The following is a 21854-nucleotide window of genomic DNA, read 5'->3' as shown; positions in this document are numbered from 1 at the left end:
AGAATCTTCATATAATACTGCTTATTGGCTATGTATCCTTCTCTGAAAGGGCTCATTACTGGGGTCCAATTTCTACTTAAAGAAAGACATATTCTTGGATTGGAAAGTTGTTAAGGGACAGGTCAATTCTTTGAGAGCCTCCACAGCTGTGGATCATAGCATCTGAAGGAGTTGCAGGCAGCCTTTTCTGACACAGGTGTTGCAGACTGGGAATGAGATAAATTGGGGGCAGAGGGAGGAGGAGAGAGGTCAGACAAGGCAACGGCCTCTCAGGAGAGAGGTCAGAGAACAGCAACTGTCTGTCAGTTTCCTTGTGTATCATCTTCTCACAAGATGAGATCCATTCTAGGTTGGAACTCCAGCAGCCACTGTCAGGTGGCTCCTGTGTGTCCCAGCAGCTCTCCCGTGTATTCCAACATATGGCACCTGAACGTGGGGTAAGAATTACAAGAAGAACCAGAGCTGTTCATGAGAAGGATCCTTCTAGAATTAAGGAAGAAGAGTCCTGGTAAGAATTTTTTATTTGGGGAAATTAAATGGACCAACAAATCAAAGGGCCGAGCCAGGAGACTGATGAGAGACTTAAATGCTTGTTCTGACCACAGCCCTCTTCTCTGTTTGAAAGTCTGCCTCCAAGAGATTTCACAAGATCAATACCTGCTACAACCATCCAGAAGGGGCAGTGCCCCTTGCATTTCTCAGTGCACTGGTGTGTGTGTGTGTGTGTGTGTGTGTGTGAGAAATAACAGCAAAAAACAAACAAACAAAAAAACCAGGGAATTGTTAAGGGACAGGTCAATTCCTCGAGAGCCTCCCCAGATGTGCATCACAGCATCTGAAGGAGTTGCAGGGCAGCCTTTGCTGACTTGGGGACTGGGAATGAGATAAGTTGGAGGCAGATGGAAGAGGAGGGAGGTGAGACAATGCAATGGTCTCAGTCAGAGTTGTTGGAGAACAGCAACTGTCTCGGTTTCCTTGTCTCATCCCCTCATAAGAGGAGATCTATTCTGGCGGCTGAAGATCCAATCCACTGTCAGGTGGCTCCCGTGTATTCCAACAGAAAGTCACTTCCTAGTGAGGGACACCCTAAGTAGTTTCAAATAAATATGTAGGTTTCTTTTCAGTTAATCTCTGAAACTATTCACTTCCAGTTAGACTGAATTAGTAGATGAGATTCTACCTTGTTTCTCCTGGAACCATAATTAAAATTTCTCCAAAAATTTAGAAATGTGATGATTACAACTTTCCTGAGGTCACAGAGTGATGGAAATGAAACAGCACATTGGAGTGGAATCACAAAGGTAAGGTTTTTTTTATTCCTATCAGACTTCCCTGCTTCGGTTTGTGTAGAATAGAGAGATCAGGTGTGTCTTTAAGATTTGGGATGGAAATTGTTAAATGGTGCCATTATTGCTATTTTGGATGTATGGGAACTTTATATGTGGCATGGTTATTTGATGCGTTAGCTTAGAAATCCCTTATTCTGTTGGAATTGCTCTGGCAGACTGTTCTCCGATTTTCTATTTTTAGGAAATCTCCAAGATAAAGACAGCTGTCTTGGAACTGGCAGTCTCTAGCCCTGTAACCCCAGTTTCTTAATTGGTATCTCAGCATTCTCAAGGGACATTGCAGTTTTGAGATCAAGCCTCTAAAGTTTGGGGTTTGCCTGCCTTCATGGTCTAACTGTACATATTCTGCTCAGAAATCCTTTCTGGATGCTGGTAGCAGTTCCTGTTCTATCAGAGGGGGCAGGTAGAGCTACTCCAGGCCCCACTCTTTCCCTCCTTAGGAATCCCTGATAGACTTGGGGTACCCCTCCTAGCATGGGGCTGTTGAGCACTGCTACTCCCTATATAAGCAGAAGTTGAGGTAAGTGCACAAATGAGTACAGACCCCCTAACATAGTAAACAGTCCATTTCAAACTAGATTCTCTGGCTGAGATGAGGGCCTTTGTAGTGCTGATAACTCTGGGCTTGTCAGGAAGAGACTTGCCTTTGTCATAAGTTCCTGCATTTTCTAGTTTCATTTTTGATTTATTTGCTTCACATTGGGTTGGCCAAAATTATAATGCTGACACCTCCCAGGTATCCAGGGGGAGGTAATTCAATAATTCAAATATTCAGAAAGAGTATGTAATGTTGTGCCTCAGTTTCCCTAGATTGTCAGCTTTGTTAATTTAGCTTTGTATCTTTGTCTGCCACATGCCAATCTGTTCTGTGATAACTGTTTCCAAGAAGGGTGGTGGAAGCATTTTTTTTTTTTTTTATGGTATGGACTAATTGCAATCGGTGGTATTATCCTGTTGTCACTATGTCTACCCTGTATAATTACATTAGGAACCAGAATAGTTTGGTCCCTATCACAATATTGCATTCAGGAGATGCTATTCAAATGATTCTTCGGAGAAAAGGCTAAAATGTATTAGGGGGATGATCTTTATGGTATACTTGATAAACAGTATATAGATATGTTAACTGATTTTGAACAGTATGTAATTCATAGAAATATGATAAAAATCAGTTACATATTACAAAGGGGAAATGGTGTGGAACAGAGATAAGATGAAGAACTTACAGGAATATGTGAATTCTTTTTCTGTATTTTATTTTCTTTATTTCTGTGTTTCCCCTATGACCTGTGCAATATGTGCAGGCCCATATTTACTTGAGTCTTGTCCAGCTTATAAATATATTTATGTAACAGTATTTGACATTTATCCATATTTAGTCTATTAGCTTGACCACTGTCTATCTGAAGCCTAAAGGCCCGATTTTTTTTTTTTTCTGTAGAAATCAGAGGATTTTGGGGAAATGGAAAGCTTCCATTCCAATCTCTCCAGATAGCACCAACAAATTAGATGCCTTCCCTGCCCCCCTTTCTCAATGCCCCTTTACTTGTGATGTAATCTCCTGTATAAGAGCTGTGTATTTTTACTACTTCTTTAGCCCTCCTACCACAAGCTTTCTCTTTCCCTTATGTTGTGATAGGACTAATCCTCTAGAGGTTTTAATAAACAATCTTTCTGCTTTCTACCAAGTGATCTTCGAGTAGTCATTTTGGGTAAGGGTCTTCTACATCCCTCACAGGTTGAAACCTTATTTTTTTGGAGTAGTGTTTTTTTTTTTTTCCTGTAAAATCTCTTCTCTTGCGTGATGCTACTTTACATTTTACAAACTCAAATTGTATCCAAAGTAAATGAGACAGAATTATAGATACCTACCTGTGTCATATGAGTAGTGATTATTGACTCATAGAATGACTTCCAGATTCCTGGGAGAGAGCCTGGTGATTAAGTTTTCTTTTGAACTTTATTAATGCTTTAAGAGGGTCCTCTTTTGGTGGCTCCAGTCTATATCAAAGATAGACTAGATTAAAGTTAATCATTGCAAACAGACTCTGGTACAGTCCAAGGTTAAATTAGACCATGAGCAAATAAGAGTAAGCCCATCCCTGAAAGTGCATTGCCATTGTTACTGAAAAATTGTGGCCAGTACCATCTATAAATTATTATTCTTTCATCCATTATACATCATTTAAGAATACTATGGATAGCTTAATTTGACATTAGAAAGGTGTAGGGTCATTACAATTAGATAAATTGATCTATTTACAGGTTTATTTTAAAAAGAGAGACAGCTCCCCAGAGAAATTGATGGTTCATTTAGAGACTTTTTTTTTTTTTTAAGAAATGTTGTTTCCTAGTTGTTCCTAAACAAATAAATGCTTAATTTAACAAATTAAATATGTTATTTCCAAAATTCTGATATTTTATCCATAAAAATTTCCTGTCCTAAAATTGAAGGGTACATGATTCTAATTATTCAATAAAAATAATCATTGATCAAATAAAGTATATTAAGTATGAGGGATAGACCAAAACCTTTTATATTATAAGATCAAAGCTATTTTATTTTCCCCATTGCAATTATTTTAATAACAATTTAAAATGTTACAGCAATAAGACTAACTATACTACCCACATCTTTGGGGAACACTTGCCTATCTCTCTTCTGGTGGGTAATAGAGAAAGTGCATTGAAATATTGTGTCCCCATCTCAACAAGTAGAGGTTTGGGGAATTTATTTCTAGCATTTGTGTAGCTGCGTATTTGTCAATCAAGCAGGAGGGAGAGGGGGAGGGAGAAAGAGGAAGGGATGGAATCTGCTGCCTGCCCTCAGCAGCGGTCTCTGGCCTCCAGAGTCTCTCTAATTTTGTTCTCTCTTCCTGATTTTCTGTGTGTGGGATTTATGGGTACAGCCAGTGGTACCTGGTGCTTCTCCTGCGAAAACACCATCAACAAGTCCAGCATATTCCCAGTTCCAGCACATTATCCAGAAGGCCCCTGAGACTGGAGCCACTTGCACATCTTGGTGTTGGGGAGCACCTGGGTCACTTTTTACTTGGCCAAGTCCTTTTTCTCATTTTCTCTCTAATTTTGATAAACATTATCAGTGGTCAATGTCCACCACAGCTTTCTTGAATGAATCTTACCCAGCCATCAGTCCATTTGTGCTTTTAGCTCTGATTCCCTAATCCTTCATTTCTAATATTCATCCTGGCAAAAAGAAAAGGTCAGAAGACTCTTTTCCCCATATGTTCCACTGCCCACCATTCTATTTCCACCTTTACAAAAAACTACAAAATCAGCCACTAAAAGTACCTGATGAGAACAGGTTACCAAACATTAGACTTGTGCAACTTATTAACTAGAAGGGTTTTTAATGATGACAATTATCATCATTTTGAGCCTTTGAACTTTAAAATTTGAAAGACTTTATATATACTTTACATAGTCTATCTGCATTGCCTTTTATTCTGAACCTCCTGGTTTCCCTTCCTTTAGGGCATTTTGAACTCTCACTCCTGAAATCTTTATTGTTTTCTCATAAAACTTCCAATTTCTTTTAGTTTTATTTTGATAGTATATTACTTTTCAATTACATGAAATGATGGATTTCTGCTTTCATTGTTGTAAGATTTTAGCACATACAGCTTATATCAGATTGTTCATCATTTAAACAAGAAGGCAGGAGAAAGGAAGACAAATTTGGACCTCAACATTTTGTAAAAATAAATGCTAAATTTTCTTGATGTAATTGGGGGAAAATCTTATTAAAAAAATACTTACTGAACACTTGTTGAGTTGCATTTATCTCTAATATACCTGGAACTGTCCTAGATGTTGTAGATACAAAGGAAATTAAAAACAAAACAAAACAAAACAAAAAACAGGACTTCTTTGAAGTACTTATATTCTACCAGTAGGAAACTTTGTAGACGAATGCAAATTGTAGTCAGTAGGTTCAAGGGGGATTATATAATATCTTCCCATGGATGTTTGAAAGGTCATAAAGAAAAGGAATGAGACTTGTTTGACTTGGCAAAAAGGAGGAATAAAATGCCAGAAGTTGAAGGTACATAGTACCTAAATTGGGATTGGGGTTAAGTACCTTTGTAACAGAAATCAAGACAATGCCTTAGGATAGATCCATCTTTTAGAATATCTAGAAGACCTAGAAGAGTGCTTAGACATTTCAGTTCCATGTAACTTTTAAAGATGATGAAATAGATCCAGGGATGTTAGTGAATTTGAAGAAAGCAAAGGGAGAATTCAAAGAATATTAAATTTAAATCTAGTTCTTCTGATATCAAGATCAGTGTTCATCCCACTTCACTATATCGTCTTAACTTAAAAATGTAAGTTTGAAGTCAGATTCTAAGCTGAACGATTCAGATAACATTGTATAAGAACACTGGTCATCGCCAATTGATAAATGGCTGAAGATGTGAACAAGCAGTTTTTTTTTTTTAATGAAAAAAGTAGGAATTATTTATGGTCGCATTAAAATGTGATAAATCATAACCAATTAGAAAATTTCAAATAAAAAGAAAACTTTAATGTAGTCCTCAGAACTACCAGATTAGCTAAAATGAAAGAAGGTGGAAAGGAAAATATTGAAGGAGATATGGAAAAATTAGGATCCTAATGTACCTTTTGGGGATGTCTGAAGTGATCCAACTATTTTGGGAGCAATCTGAAATTATGCACAAAGTGTTATAAAAGTGTGTATAACCTTTTATCCATTATGTTTTTTCTAATGTGATCAAGGGAAAAAGAAAAGGAACCCCTATGCTCCAAAATATTTATAGCAACTCTCTGTTGTGGCTAAGAACTGGAAAGTAAGTGGATGCCCATGAATTCCAGAATATAGGATTCTGATGTAAGTTAGTGGTTGTGTGACCATGGAAAACCATGAGAGAGTGAAAATTAGAGTTTTCCCCATTTACTCAGATCAAGAACCCTAATATCTCTAGGCAACACATTGGGTTATGAATAGCATATTAGGCCTATTGGTAGCAGTAGAATCCATTAAAGCTTCATCAGTAGGGCCCTTATTGTTAGCTGGTCATGTTGTTGACAATTCTGCGGAGCTGGTGACTTGTAAAGGATGCTTTACATAGATTTTTTTTTTAATATATATATATATATATATCTATGGCTAATGTTTGTGTAGAGAATGTTAGGTTTTTAATAGCCAGACGATTGCTGAATGAATGATCCTCTGTTTACTTTCACTATTTAGCTGAAGAACAAACATGGTGTAGTATATAGAAATCATATGGCATTATGTTTGAAATATCTATTTTTTTTTTTTTATTCCTTGCCTGTATCAGATACACTTTCTATGACTCAAAGGCAACCTCTTTGAGTCTGCTGAGATGAGTGACTTCCATCTTTAGCATGCTGATCTAACAGGTCAACTCACTCAATATTTAACAATAAGTGATTTTGATTAACTTTCTTCTTGAGCATTCAAAAGTCCAAGGAGCTACTTTGTAAATAAAGGTGCCTTGCTATTATCCACTTGGATATCCAGCAGCTTTTATTTAATCTTCTAATTTCTATATTCCATAACTAGTAAGCTTTCTTAATAGAATTTCATCTCCTGGTTAAAAGTCCTGACGATGAATGTGAATTTTATATCTCCATTTTTTTCTTTCAGCATTCTTCCTGATTGATGCTATATGTAGGTGGGAAGCTTCTTTCAATATCTCTCTCAAAGTTTTCATATGAGATATGAATTATGATGAGTTTCTTTTCATAGATGTCAAACCATAGATTTGGGAGTGATCAGAGTTTTTCAGATGTAAACAGCAGATGGGTAAAATCATTAAGATAATGCTGATGAGTCAACTATCACTAGAAAAGCCACATGCTAATTCCATTCAGAGGTTTGCTCTGTTCTCAGAGTTTACAACATTCATCAGAATGCAGTTGAAATATTCAGATTCTGGGTCCCTGTGAGAATGTTAATATAGAATTCTTCAAGGCAATTAGCACCCAAATGTCTTTGGTCTTCATCCCTACCTTGCTTTAAAGGGATCTAGCAGAAAGCAGGTATAATTAAAAGATTTAAAAAAAAAATTCTTTTGCCACAAAGCAGAATTTTAAGAGTGGGTGGGTGGTTTTTTTTTTTATTTTTATTTTATTTTATTTTTTTGAGGCAATTGGGATGAAGTGACTTGCTCACAGTAACACAGTTAAGTGACTGAGGCCAGATTTGAACTCTGGTCCTCTTGACTTCAGGGCTGGTGCTCTATCCATTGTACCAACTAGCTATCCCTAGTTCCTTTTTTTAAGGTATAACTGACCATACTTAGTCAAGTGATCTGTCAATACCAATATATAGTTATTTTTTTTTCAGTCTTTTATCTGAGATAGGATTTCACTGAAGGTAAGTTCTAAAGTTTAGTTAGTATCTATATTCTCCAAGTAAGTAACATGAATTCTTGGTAGTTGGCAGTTGGTAGTTAATATTATTAAGATAAAATAATCAGGAGCATATATTTGAAACCATAAGTAAGCATCATATGTAATGGGGGGGGGGGGAAAAACTAGAACCGTTTCCAGTTAGATCAGGAGTGAAACAAGGTTTCCCTCTATCACCATTATTATTCAATATTGTATTAGAAATGTTGGCCTTGGCAATAAAAGTCAAGAGATTAAAGGAATTGGAGTAGGTAATGAGGAAAACAAACTATCACTCTCTGTAGATGATATGATGGTGTACTTAGCTTTTTAGTAGAATCTCTGGAGTTCTCTATTAGAAATAATTCATAATTTTAGCAAAGTTGCAGGGTACAAAATAAATCCACGTAAATGCTCAGCATTTTTATACATCGCCAACAAAATCCAACAGCAAAAGATACAAAGAGAAATTCCAATTAGAGTAACTGTCGATAGATTCCCAAATATTTTATGCTATCTACCAAAGAAAAGTCGAGAATTATGAGCAAAATTACAAAACACTTTCTACACAAATCAAGTCCAATTTAAATAATTGGAAAAATATTAAGTGCTCTTGGATAGGCTGAGCGAATATAATAAAGATGACAACATTCCCTAAACTAATCTATTTAGTGCCATACCAATCGGACTCCCAAGAAACTATTTTAATGACCTAGAAAAAAATAACAACAAAATTCATATGTTAGAACAAAAGGTTGAGAATTTCAAGGGAATTAATGGGAAAAAAAATCAAATGAAGGTGGCCTAGCTGTACCTGATCTAAAACTATATTATAAGGCAGAAGTCACCAAAACCATTTGGTATTGGCTAAGAAATAGACCAGTGGTTCAAGACAAAATAGTCAATCACTATAGCAATCTAGTATTTGACAAACCTAAAGATCCCAACTTTTGCGATAAGAATTCACTATTTGACAAAAACTGCTGGGAAGACTGGAAATTAGTATGGCAGAAATTAGGCATGGACTCGCACTTAACACCATATATCAAGATAAGATTAAAATGGTTCCATGATTTTGGCATAAAGAAAGATCATAAATAAATTAGAGGAACATAGGATAGCTTACCTCTCAGACTTGTAGAGGAGGAAGGAATTTGTGACCAAAGAACTAGAGACCATTATTGATCACAAAATAGAAAATTTTGATTACATCAAATTAAAAAGCCTTTGTACAAACCTAATTCAAACAAAATTAGAAGGGAAGCAACAAACTGGGAAAACATCTTCACAGTTAAAGGTTCTGATAAAGGCCTCATTTCTAAAATATATAGAGAATTGATTCTAATTTATAAGAAATCAAGCCATTCTCCAATTGATAAATGGTCAAAGGACAGACAATTTTCAGATGAGGAACTTGAAACTATTTCCACTCATATGAAAGAATGTTCCAAGTCACTATTGGTCAGAGAAACGCATATTAAGACAACTCTGAGATACTACTACACACCTGTCAGATTGGCTAAGAAGACAGGAAAAAATGATGATTAATGTTAGAGGGGATGCAGGAAAACTGCCATTGATACATTGTTGGTGAAGTTGTGAATGCTCTCAGAATGGTTGGATTCAATCTGGAATTATGCGCCCAAAGTTATCAAACTATGCATACCCTTTGATCCAGCAGTGCTACTTACTATTGGGCTTATATCCCAAAGAAATACTAAAGGGAAAGAGACCTGTATGTGCCAAAATGTTTGTGGCAGCCCTTTTTGTGGTGGCTAGAAACTGGAAAATGAATGGATGCCTGTCAATTGGAGAACGGTTGGGTAAACTGTGATATATGAATGTTATGGAATATTAATTTTCTATAAGAAATGACCAGCAGGATGAATACAGAGAGGCTTGGAGAGATTTACATGAACTGATGCTGAGTGAAATGAGCAGAACCAGGAGATCATTATACTTCAACAATGATACTGTATGAGGATGTATTCTGATGGAAGTGGATTTCTTCAATAAAAATATCTTAATCTTTTGGTATCTTTACAAAGTGTTAAGCCATTGGAGTTGATTTAATCTTAGAGTTATTTTGGGCCAGAACTTGAACTAGGTACTAAGTACAACTGATGGAAACAATGCTTGTGTTCACACCTTTAGAGAACTCATAAGTATCTAAGAACTCAATGGAGTTCACATGTTTGGGAGATTTCAGAGAGCATGCTGGAAGATATCCCACAATCCCACTCTCAGAAGTAGCATAAATACAGTTCTAGTGAGTGACTCAAGAGAATTTCTCCGGAACATCAATGGGGCTCAGAGACGGAACACTCTGGGAGAAAAGCCTACAAGCCCTATCTTTGAGGCAAGAGAGATCCATTGCATCTTCCAACTTGGTGCTGGCTGGAGGCTGAAGAAAGCAAAGGCAGAAGCCAAGGACAAAGCTGCAAGATCTCTTGGAGCAAGGCAGAGAGAGGCCTCAACTAACCGGGCTAATTTGGAAGGATAAATAAATGTTTGCATTTTTTACCAGCTGGCTGCAATTTTAGAGTAATTATTTCAATAAGGCTGCCTCCAGAAAACCACCACATTTTTGGCGCCCGAACATAATTCAGTTCCAGTTGATCAATGATGGACAGAAGCAGCTACACCCAGAGAAGGAACACTGGGAAATTGGTGTAAACTGTTGCATTTTTGTTTTTCTTAAGCTATTTTTACCTTCCGAATCCAATTCTCCCTGTGCAACAGAGCTATTTGGTTTTGCACACATATTGTATCTGGGATATACTATAACATATTTAACATAAGACTGCTTGCCATCTAGGGGAGGGAGTAGAGGGAGGGAAGGGAAAAGTTAGAACAGAAGTGAATGCAAGGGATAATGTTTTTTAAAAAAAATTACCCAGACATATATTCTGTCAATTAGTTACAATTAAAAAAAAAAAAGAAAAATTAATAAAAAATAAAAATTCTTAAGATAAGTTAATATATGTTATCTTTCAAGCTTATATGTATAATAGTTTTTCATACATGGGTACATCTTTCATTCCTTTGTATTAACGTGAGGATACATTAAGCAGTAGAATCTGTTCTTTATGAATATGAAAATCCTTTCTTAACTCATATCCACAATCAATTTGTAGATTTTTTTCAGAGCAACATAAATTTTCAAATTTTTCTCCCTTCTTCTTTTATCTACCCCTTCTCTGAAACAGTAAAAACATAATTTAGGTTAGATATGTTCATTTATATAAAACGTACTACCATAGTAATCATAATATAAAAAATGTTGTTTATTTTAAAGTTGATACTTCAAGAGTGATACAAATATACCATTAGAAATCTACTTCTTTTTCTGATAGAAGCCAGTTTCATTATAGATTTTTTTTTTGAGTGCACCTTTTTTTTTATTATTATTATAATAACTTTTTATTGACAGAATCCATGCCAGGGTAATTTTTTTTTTTTTTTTTACAACATTATCCCTTGCATTCACTTCTGTTCCGATTTTTTCCCTCCCACCCTCCACCCCCTCCCCTAGATGGCAAGCAGTCATATATATGTTGAATATGTCCTGGTATATCCTAGATAAAATATGTGTGCAGATCTAAACAGTTTTCTTGTTGCACAGGGAGAATTGGATTCGGAAGGTAGAAATAACCCGGGAAGAAAAACAAAAATGTAAACAGTTTACATTCATTTCCCAGTTTTTTCTTTGGGTGTAGCTGCTTCTGTCCATCATTGATCAATTGAAACTGAATTAGGTCTTTCCCCCCCCCCCCCAAAGAAATCCACTTCCATCAGATTACATCTTCATATAGTATCGTTGTTGAAATGTACAATGATCTCTTGGTTCTGCTCATTTCACTTAGCATCAGTTCATGTAAGTCTCTCCAAGTCTCTCTGTATTCATCCTGCTGGTCATTTCTTACAGAACAATAATATTCCATAACATTAATATACCACAATTTACCCAACCATTTTCCAATTGATGGGCATCCACTCAGTTTCCAGCTTCTAGCCACTACAAAACAGGGCTGCCACAAACATTTTGGCACATATAGGTCCCTTTCCCTTCTTTAGTATCTCTTTGAGATAAGCCCAGTAGAAACACTGCTGGATCAAAGGGTATACACAGTTTGATAACTTTTTGGGCATAACTCCAGATTGCTCTCCAGAATGGTTGGATTCGTTCACAGCTCCACCAATCAGTGTCCCAGTTTTCCCGTATCCCTTCCAACAATCATCATTATTTTTTCCTGTCATCTTAGCCAATCTGACAGGTATGTAGTGGTATCTCAGAGTTGTCTTAATTTGCATTTCTCTGATTAATAATGATTTGGAACACTTTTTCATATGAGTGGTAATAATTTCAATTTCATCATCTGAAAATTGTTCATATCGTTTCTCCATTTATCAATTGGAGAATGGCTTGGCTTCTTATAAATTAGAGTCAATTCTCTATTTTGGAAATGAGGCCTTTATCAGAACCTTTAACTGTGAAGATGTTTTCCCAGTTTGCTGCTTTCCTTCTAATCTAGTTTACATTAGTTTTGTTTGTACAGAAGCTTTTTAATTTGATGTAATCAAAATTTTCTATTTTGTGATCCATAATGGTCTCTAGTTCGTCTTTAGTCACAAATTTCTTCCTCCTCCACAAGTCTGAGATAAACTATCCTATGTTCCTCCAATTTGTTTATAATCTTGCTCTTTATGTCTAAATCATGGACCCATTTTGATCTTATCTTGGTATATGGTGTTAAGTGTGGGTCCATTAGGGTTTTTTTTTTTTTTTTGAAGTTAAGTCTTTAATTACACAACTGCTCGGGTGGGTATCCTATCAAATAGGAATACTTGGAATTAATACTTGTCCTTTTTTATATTGAATTGCAAGTCCCTCCCCTGATAGCCCATTGGCTGAGTATCAGAGGTCTCAATCTATCAAGACTATCATTGTACAGAGGAAGAAATGAATCTTTAATTGCAAAGGGCTGAAACTCTTGAGTTTATGTACTGAAATTCGGACAACCAAGCACTTAAGGCTAATTATTGGGCAGTACTCTATTAGCATATGCTTAGAAAATGGCCTGCCCCACCATTCTGTGGTGGCTTGATCTGTTGGTGTATATAGAAAATTGGAGGAAGGATTAGAGGGTGGAGTAAGATTTCTGGCCAGGAGAGGAAGAGCAGAGGTGTAGAGATTCCTGTGTCCATGCCTCTATCTTTGACAAAGAATAAAGATCAAGGACTTTTGCTTATCCTGACTCCGGTTGATTCTAAAGTATCCAGAGTGCTAACTTGGTCTTCACATTTAATCAAACAGAGGACATCTAAGCATTCCTGAGAAGTGAATAAGGTTGAGTTTGAAATATCAATAAATCATTAGTGACCTGTATCCATAAAAAGTAAATCATCTTTGCTCACACCAAATACCAATACTTCATTTTCTTTTTCCAGATAGGCAGTATGTCATAACCTGGGTCTTGTCTTAGATAAATGTGTAAGCTGTCTCCAAACATTTGTTACAACATTGTGAATCCATCCATCACTTAAAGGAATATTCTCTGCACTTAATCCACCAAACAGAAAAAAGCTGATCATCAGCAATTGGTGTCGAAGTATACCAAGACCTATGTCTTGGTTTCTCTCAATTAGTATGAATCCTTCCAGACCAATTCCAAGTATCTAAATTCAGACAGTGCAAATCATTCATCCTAGTTTGCAATACTCATTCTCCAACAATATAGCCATTATTTCCAAGTACTGCACATGTGTGAGCTGCTCGAGGCTGTGGTCGGATTCTATTTTTTTATTCCTGGTTGAAACCAAGTCTGTGTTTGTATCAAAAACATGAATATCATTATGCCAACCTCAAAATATTTGTCCTTCCCAAGATGCATCATGAACATTAAGTCTTGGAGTTCACTGTGTTTCCTACATCCATAACCACCAAAATATATTAATCTGTCTTTATATACCCAGCAAGAAAGTTTGTCTTGTGGTATAGGTCCTTTAAAAGTCAATTTAAAAGTCAATTTAGTCCTTTAAAGTCAATGCTTTTTTCGCATTGGAATGTTCTATCTCTTGTCAATAAATTAACAAAGTAGAGTCAATTGCTGTATCCTTTGTCATCATATCCTCCAAAAACATAGTTTTCCATTAATGCAGGCACCACAACTTCCTGACATGGATGTAGGGGGGGTCTCTTGCCGTAAACTGCATTGTCCACATTGTCTTCAATAGACTGCCAGGAGCCGGCCGTGAGTGCTCCTTTCTTCCCCCCCTCCCCCCCCTGCAGGAGCAGGCCGGGAGTGCACTGCTATTCCTCTCCAACCCAGGAAACCTTTATTATAGTTTTTAATAATTGTCAAGAATTTAATTGGATAAAATTTGAATTGTAATAACTCTAAGTTTTGGAAAATATCACCAATTTTGTGAGTCTCTTAGAAGTTCTTTGGGAACTTGCCAGATTTTCAGGCCCCTTGCTCTTTAGCTTTAATAAGGTCATAAATCTTATTGATTTTTCTGAGAGAAGTTACTGAAAGAATGTTGTTAAGTTCAAAAATAATGAAGCGATTCAGTGAAAAACTACAGTTTTCAAAACTGAAATAAAAGGTTTACATGTTTATTTAATAAAGAATGATTTCTGATAATTTGACTATTGCTTATGAAAATTATAGAAGTGTATCTGGATTGTATGGGTTGAAGTTACAGGTTTGAACTAACAGTATCAACAGACTCACTTGCATATTAACTTTTAAGGCAAAAGAAAATATTTAACACATAGCATCATAGATATCTATCAGCCTCAAGGCTTATAATTGCCGGTATTTTTCTGAATTACCATGTATTCACAGTCTGTGCAAGCACAAAATATGATCTTTCTCAATGTCTAATGACTGATCACTGGTCCAAGATGTATCAAATCAAGAAAGTATATATATGTAATGAAACTAATGTATATTTTTAATTATTATTGCAACAACATGGGGAAAATAAAAATACTAGCTATATTTAAGCTGTAATGATTGTTTTGAGGAAAAATCCCTTGAGTTTCTAATTTGACAAGTTTTTAATACAGGTATCATTGTCTGAATTGATATTAAGTTGATAACATCATTTAAGGGATATGCTAAATATTACTCAAAGAGAGTTAGGTCTGAGAACTGCTACAGGTGATGTCTATGCCTGGAAAAAATTAGAATATATCCTTACAAATGTTTAGATAGGTGCCTCACAATTCAGTTTCCTCATTGTGATATTTCCTTTTAAACAGGAAGTTTCCCACCTGATTAATTTTGAGCCTGGTTTTATGATACCCTGTGAATAATGTGGAACTCTTCTGAGATTGACTGTTCCTAAATAAAGTCCAGCTATGACTTTTGTTACTGATTTTTACTCTTTCAGTCATGTTCAACTTGTCATAATCTAGCTTGGGGCTTTTCTTGGCAACGATACTGGAGTGGTTCATCATTTCCTTCTGCAATTCATAGATGAGGAACTGAGGCAAAAAGTTTCTTAAGATCACATGGCTAGTAAGTGTCTCAAGCAGGATTTGGACTCATGATGATGGGTCCTTCTGCTTCCAAGCTAGTATAATCTTGGATAGAATTATCCATTGCACCACCTAGCTACTCCAGCTATGACTCTTACCTGGAAACAAACAGTATTAAGGAAGTTTTCTGCTGATGTTGGTTCAATCTGTGTCCTTACAGGGAAAGTCCTGATATTGTTATAATCAATTACAAATGGAATATGATATTTTGAAAGGCTAAGGAACTTGATATGCAGGCAAAAATAACCTACCCTGCCAAAATGAGCATCTTTTTCCAGGGAAGATGGACATTCAACGAAATAAGTGAATTTCATTTATTTTTGATGAAAAAACCAGAACTAAACACAGTTTGATCTACAAATATAGAACAAGAGAAACCTAAAAAGGTAAGTGAGGGCTATGAGAAGCAAGTAGTGCTCACAAGTTTAATGCTGGGGAGAAGGATAAGAGGGAAGGTAAGGAGAAAAACATAAACAGGGGATAACGAGGTGGCAAGTAATACAGAATTGGTAATTTTAACCATAAATGTGAATGGGGTAAACTTGCCTATAAAGAGGAAGCGGTTAGCAGACAGGATTAAAAGCCAGAATCCTACAATATGTTGTTTACAGGAAACACACTTGAAGCAGGGCAACACAATAAGCATAAAGGTAAAAGGTTGTAGCAGAAGCTACTATGCTTTAGGTGAAATAAAAAAAGCAGAGGTAGCCATCCTGATCTCAGATCAAGCAAAAGCAAAAATTGATCTAATTGAAAGAGATAAGGAAGAACACCATATCTTGCTAAAAGGTAGCATAGATAATGAAGTAATATCAATATTAAACATATATGCGCCAAGTAGTATAGCATTTAAATTCTTAAAAGGCAAATTAAGAGAGCTGCAAGAAGAAATAGACAGCAAGACCATAATAGTGGGAGACCTCAACCTTGGACTCTCAGAATTAGATAAATCCAACCAGAAAATAAGTAAGATAGAAACCAAAGAGGTAAATAGAATACTAGAAAAGTTAGATATGATAGATCTTTGGAGAAAACTAAATGGAGACAGAAAGGAGTCCACTTTCTTCTTAGCAGTTCATGAAACCTATACCAAAATTGACCATATATTTAGACATAAAAACCTTAAATTCAAATGCAATAAGGCAGAGATAATAAATGTATCCTCTTCAGACCATGATGCAATGAAAATTACATTCAATAAAAAGCCAGGGGAAAATAGACCAAAAAATAATCAGAAACTAAATCTCATACTAAAGCATGATTGGGTGAAACAGCAAATCATAGACACTATTAATAACTTCAATGACAATAATGAGACATCATACCAAAATGTGTGGGATGCAGCCAAAGCGGTAATAAGGGGAAATTTTTATCTCTAGAGGCCTACTTGTATAAAATAGAGAAAGAGAGTCAATGAATCGGGCTTGCAACTAAAAAAATTAGAAAAGGAACAAATAAAAAACCCCCAGTCAAACGCTAAACTTGAAATTCTAAAAATAAAAGGAGAGATCAATAAAATTGAAAATAAAAAAAAAACTATTGAATTAATAAAACTAAGAGTTGGTTCTATGAAAAAACCAACAAAATAGACAAACCCTTGGTAAATCTGATTTAAAAAAAAAAAAAAAGCAAAGAGGAAAATCAAATTGTTAGTCTTAAAAATAAACAGGGAGAACTTGCCACTAATGAAGAAGAAATTAGAGCAATAATTAGGAGTTACTTTGCCCAACTTTATGCCAATAAATTCGACAACTTAAATGAAATGGAAGAATACCTTCAAAAATATAACTTGCCCAGATTAACAGAGGAAGAAGTAAATATCCCAAACAGTCCCATTTTAGAAAAAGAGCTATAACAAGCTATTAACCAATTCCCTAAGAAAAAAATCCCCAGAACGAGATAGATTTACATGAATTTTACCAAACATTTAAAGAACAATGAACTCCAATGCTATATAAACTATTTGAAAAAATAGAGATTGAAGGAGTCCTACCAAATTCCTTTTTTTGACACGGATATAGTACTGATACCTAGACAAGGTAGGTTGAAAACAGAAAGAAAATTAGACTAATCTCTCTAATATTGATGCTAAAATCTTAAATAAAATATTAGCAAAAAGATTACAGAAAATCATCCCCAGGATAATACACTATAACCAAGGAGGATTTCTACCAGGAATGCAGGGCTGGTTCAATATTAGGAAAACTATTAGCATAACTGATTATATCAGTAACCAAATTAACAAAAACCATATGACCATCTAAATAGATGCAGAAAAAGCATTTGATAAAATCCAACATCCATTCCTAATAAAAACATTTGAAAGGATAAGAATAAATGGATTTTCCTTAAAAGTCAAAAAGAAGAAGAATAAAATAGCTGTTAGTAAGTATCATCTGTAATGGGGAAAAACTGGAACCTTTCCCAGTAAGATCAGGAGTGAAACAAGTTTGCCCACTATCACCATTATTATTCAATATTGTATTAGAAAATACAATATAGCCTTGGCAATAAGAGGCGAGAAACAGATTAAAGGAAGTAGAGTAGGTAATGAGGAAACCAAACTATCACTTCTTGCTGATGATATGATGGTATATTTAGAGAACCCTAGAGATTTTACTAAAAAGCTGTTAGAAATAATTCATAACTTTGCTAAAGTTGCAGGATATAAATTGAATTCACATAAATCCTCAGCATTTTTATACATCACCAACAAAATCCAACAGCAAGAGATACAAAGAAATTCCATTCAAAATAACTGTCGATAGGATAAAATATTTGGGAATCTATGTACCAAAGGGAAGTCAGGAATTTTATGAGTAAAATTACAAAACACTTTCCACACAAAGTCAGATTTAAATAATGCAAAAAATATTAAGTGCTCTTGGATAGACTGAGCAAATATAATAAAGATGACAATGTTCCCTAAATTAATCTATTTAGTGCCATATCAATCAGACTCCCAAGAAACTATTTTAATGACCTAGGAAAAATAACAACATATTGAAGAATAACTTCATATGGAAGAACAAAAGGTTGAGAATTTCAAGGGAATTAATGAAAAAAAGTCATATGAAAGTGGCCTAGCTGTACCTGATCTAAAACTATATTATAAAGCAGCAGTCACCCAAACCATTTTAGTATTGGCTAAGAAATAGATTAGTTGATCAATGGAATTGGTTAGGTTTATAAGACAAAATAGTCAATCACTATAGCAATCTAGTCTTTGATGAATTCTTATCCCAAAAGTTGGGATCTTTGGGTTTATTATTTGACAAAAACTGCTGGGAAAACTAGAAATTAGTATGGCAGAAATTAGGCATGGACTCACACTTAACACCATATACCAAGATAAGATCAAAATGGGTCCATGATTTAGGCATAAAGAATGAGAATTTAAATAAATTAGAGGAACATAGGATAATTTCTCTTAGACCTGTGGAGGAGGAAGAAATTTGTGACCAAAGATGAACTAGAGACCATTATTGATCACAAAATAGAAAATTTTGATTACATCAAATTAAAAAGCCTTTGTACAAACAAAATTAATGCAAACAAAATTAGAAGGCAAGTAACAAACTGGGAAAATATTTTTACAGTTAAAGGTTCTGATAAAGGCCTCATTTCCAAAATATATAGAGAATTGACTCTAATTTATAAGAAATCAAGCCATTCTCAATTGATAAATGGTCAAAGGATATGAATAGATAATTTCTGATAATGAAATTGAAACTATTTCCACTCGTATGAAAGTGTTCGAAATCACAATTGATCAGAGAAATGCAAATTAAGACAACTCTGAGATACCACTACATACCTGTCAGATTGGCTAAGAAGACAGGAAAAAATAATGATGAATGTTGGAGGGGATGCAGGAAAACTGGGACACTGATGCATTGTGAACGAATCCAACCATTCTGGAGAGCAATCTGGAATTATGCCCCAAAAGTTATCAAACTGTGCATGCCCTTTGATCCAGCAGTACTACTACTGGCCTTATATATTCCCCCCCCCCCCAAAAAAAATACTAAAGAAGGGAAAGGGACCTGTATGTGCCAAAATGTTTGTGGTAGCCCTTTTTGTGGTGGCTAGAAACTGGAAAATGAATGATGCCCATCAATTGGAGAATGGTTGGATAAATTGTGGCATATGAATGTTATAGAATATTATTGTTCTGTAAGAAATGACCAGCAGGATGAATACAGAGAGACTTGGAGAGACTTACATGGACTGATGCCGAGTGAAATGAGCAGAATCAGGAGATAATTATACACTTCAACAACAATACTGTATGAGGATGGATTCTGATGGAAGTGGATATCTTTGACAAAGAGAAGATCAATTGGAACTGAATTAGATCAATGATGACCAGAAGCAGCTACACCCAGAGAAGGAACACTGGAAAATGGGTGTAAACTGTTGCATTTTTGTTTTTCTTCCCAGGCTATTTTTACCTTCTGAATCCAATTCTCCCTGTGCAACAAGAGAGCTGTTTGGTTTTGCACACATATATTGTATCTGGGATATACTATAACATATTTAACATGTATAAGACTGCTTGCCATCTAGGGGAGGGAGTAGAGGGAATGAAGGGAAAAATCAGAACAGAAGTGATTGCAAGGGATAATGTTGTATAAAATTATCCAGGCATATGTTCTGTCAATAAAAACTTCTCAAAGATTTCTCAAAAATTATCTAAAAAAAATAAAAAAAGAAAATATTCTTTTGTAAATGTTAGTCAATATTAAGTGGTTAAATTGAACTGTGGTGCCAAGTTACTGGCTTCTGATAATGGTGAATGCAGACATAAAGGAAATGGAGCAGAGCTGAAGGATGTCAAGAAAGAAATATTCCCAACTCCCTCAGGGTATAGTGGAACCTTCTCTTCAAGCCCTGGGAATAACCATCACTCAATGTGGTGATATCACCTTCTGAGTCCCAGACATAGACTTGCCTGTCCCTAATTGTCAAGTGAATTTAATTGATTCTCTGTGTGCATAATGCTTTTACCGTTGCATAGAGAAGTGATATTGATGTACAGAAAATAACTCATTCTTTTGTCCCACAATGTGCAAGTTTTCTGTGTTCTCTTACAATAATTAATGTATTTGTAAGGAATCATTTTGAAAAGATGTCTTAATAATTTAGTTTTCACTGGCATGGTGTGCCTCATTTATCTGCTGATGGAAGTGTGGAAGAATACTTTCTAGATTGCCAAATATCCCTTAAAGCACCTTATGCTATTATAAAAATAAATGTCATTGAGGAAGGAAAAACTGGGACCTTAGAACTTCACCCACCTTATAGTTGGGATCTGCATGCCAGGGCAAATGTGGCTTTTTGTTTCCTCCCTTGAGGAGGGATCTGCTTTCCATATAGGTATGGGGAGAGAATGACCAAGTCCCACAGTTTGGAAGGCTCAGCATTGTGGCTTCAGAGAGTGCGGTGTGAACTTTGTTTTCCAAATGGAGCAGACCTAGATAAGCAGCAGAACTTGTGTCTACCTCCTTTTAAATAAAAATCTGAAGCATGTTAAGATGCGAATGTTCTCTAGCCATAAGCCAGGAGAGGGCAGCAGAGACACAGAAATTTCACTGCCCTATTTTCCACCACCCCTATTTTGTTCTGTTCAAATTCTGAGGTCTTCAAAACACTTAAGATTTGGTATGTCAGTGTTCTTTTCTCCCTAGGACTTCTTTCTGTTTCTTCATTGATTTGGTTTGGGATAGATCATTCTAAAAAGGGCACTGGAAGGTCACTTCAGCAAAAGATGGTGGTTCACACTGGTTATGTCCATCAGATGTGTCAATACTAAGGCGTTAATATGGTGGATCCCCAGTGGATGTGTGTGTTGGGGGAGAGAGGACTAGATTGCTTAAAGGGAAGGTAAATCAAACTGGGCTGGAAACAACAGATCAATGTTCCCTTTAGTAGTCACTCTACTTCCAATTTGGGTAATATAGGGAAGCCAAGTCAATTAACAATTTACATTTTAAAAAGAGATACTAGTGAGTTCTTACAGAGATTGATAGAAAAAGAGAGACTGGAGAAATCTTGCCTTATGAGAGGAGACAGACCTTTCTCCAAAAGGAGACTCTTATCTTCCATATTTTGTTCATCCTCTAGGAAGGATTACCATTTAAAATAAATGTTTCTCACTTCCTTCTTCACCCAAAGAATTTGCAGTGACCTTCTCACCAGGTTTTGCTAGAACCTTGGATAGCTCCATAGTCACAGGTTGCAGTTGATCTTTTTCTTCAGAGCCCCTTTCTCTGCATCCTGACCCCATCTAAAGTCTCCAGCAGTCTCTAGAACGTACTCCTTATCTTAGTTTTGGTCTAACAATGAACACTGAGAACACAGAGGCTCCCCAAGAGCCAGCAGCACACCAAGAAAACCATCATCAAAACCATTGGTCAGAGCAAATGATGGAAAGGATCATTTCCTTGGCAGTATACTTTCCAGGGACAGCCATAGAGATGATGGTGTTGACACACACATTGCCAGAGATAGCTCATTGTTTGGGAATCTCCAAGAGAAAGTGTGAGAAAGAA

General features: G+C 35.8%; 1 pseudogene; it reads right to left on the bottom strand.

Moving 5' to 3' along the window:
- Positions 1-13074: 13074 nt before the first annotated feature.
- LOC100926914 lies at positions 13075-20620 on the bottom strand (annotated as a pseudogene).
- Between the last annotated feature and the right edge of the window lie 1234 nt (positions 20621-21854).

The sequence above is a fragment of the Sarcophilus harrisii genome, chromosome 3, assembly GCF_902635505.1.
Source record: "Sarcophilus harrisii chromosome 3, mSarHar1.11, whole genome shotgun sequence".
Lineage (NCBI taxonomy): Eukaryota > Metazoa > Chordata > Mammalia > Dasyuromorphia > Dasyuridae > Sarcophilus > Sarcophilus harrisii.
Note: the sequence above shows the minus strand (reverse complement) of the source record. Positions and strands in the feature narration are given on the sequence as shown.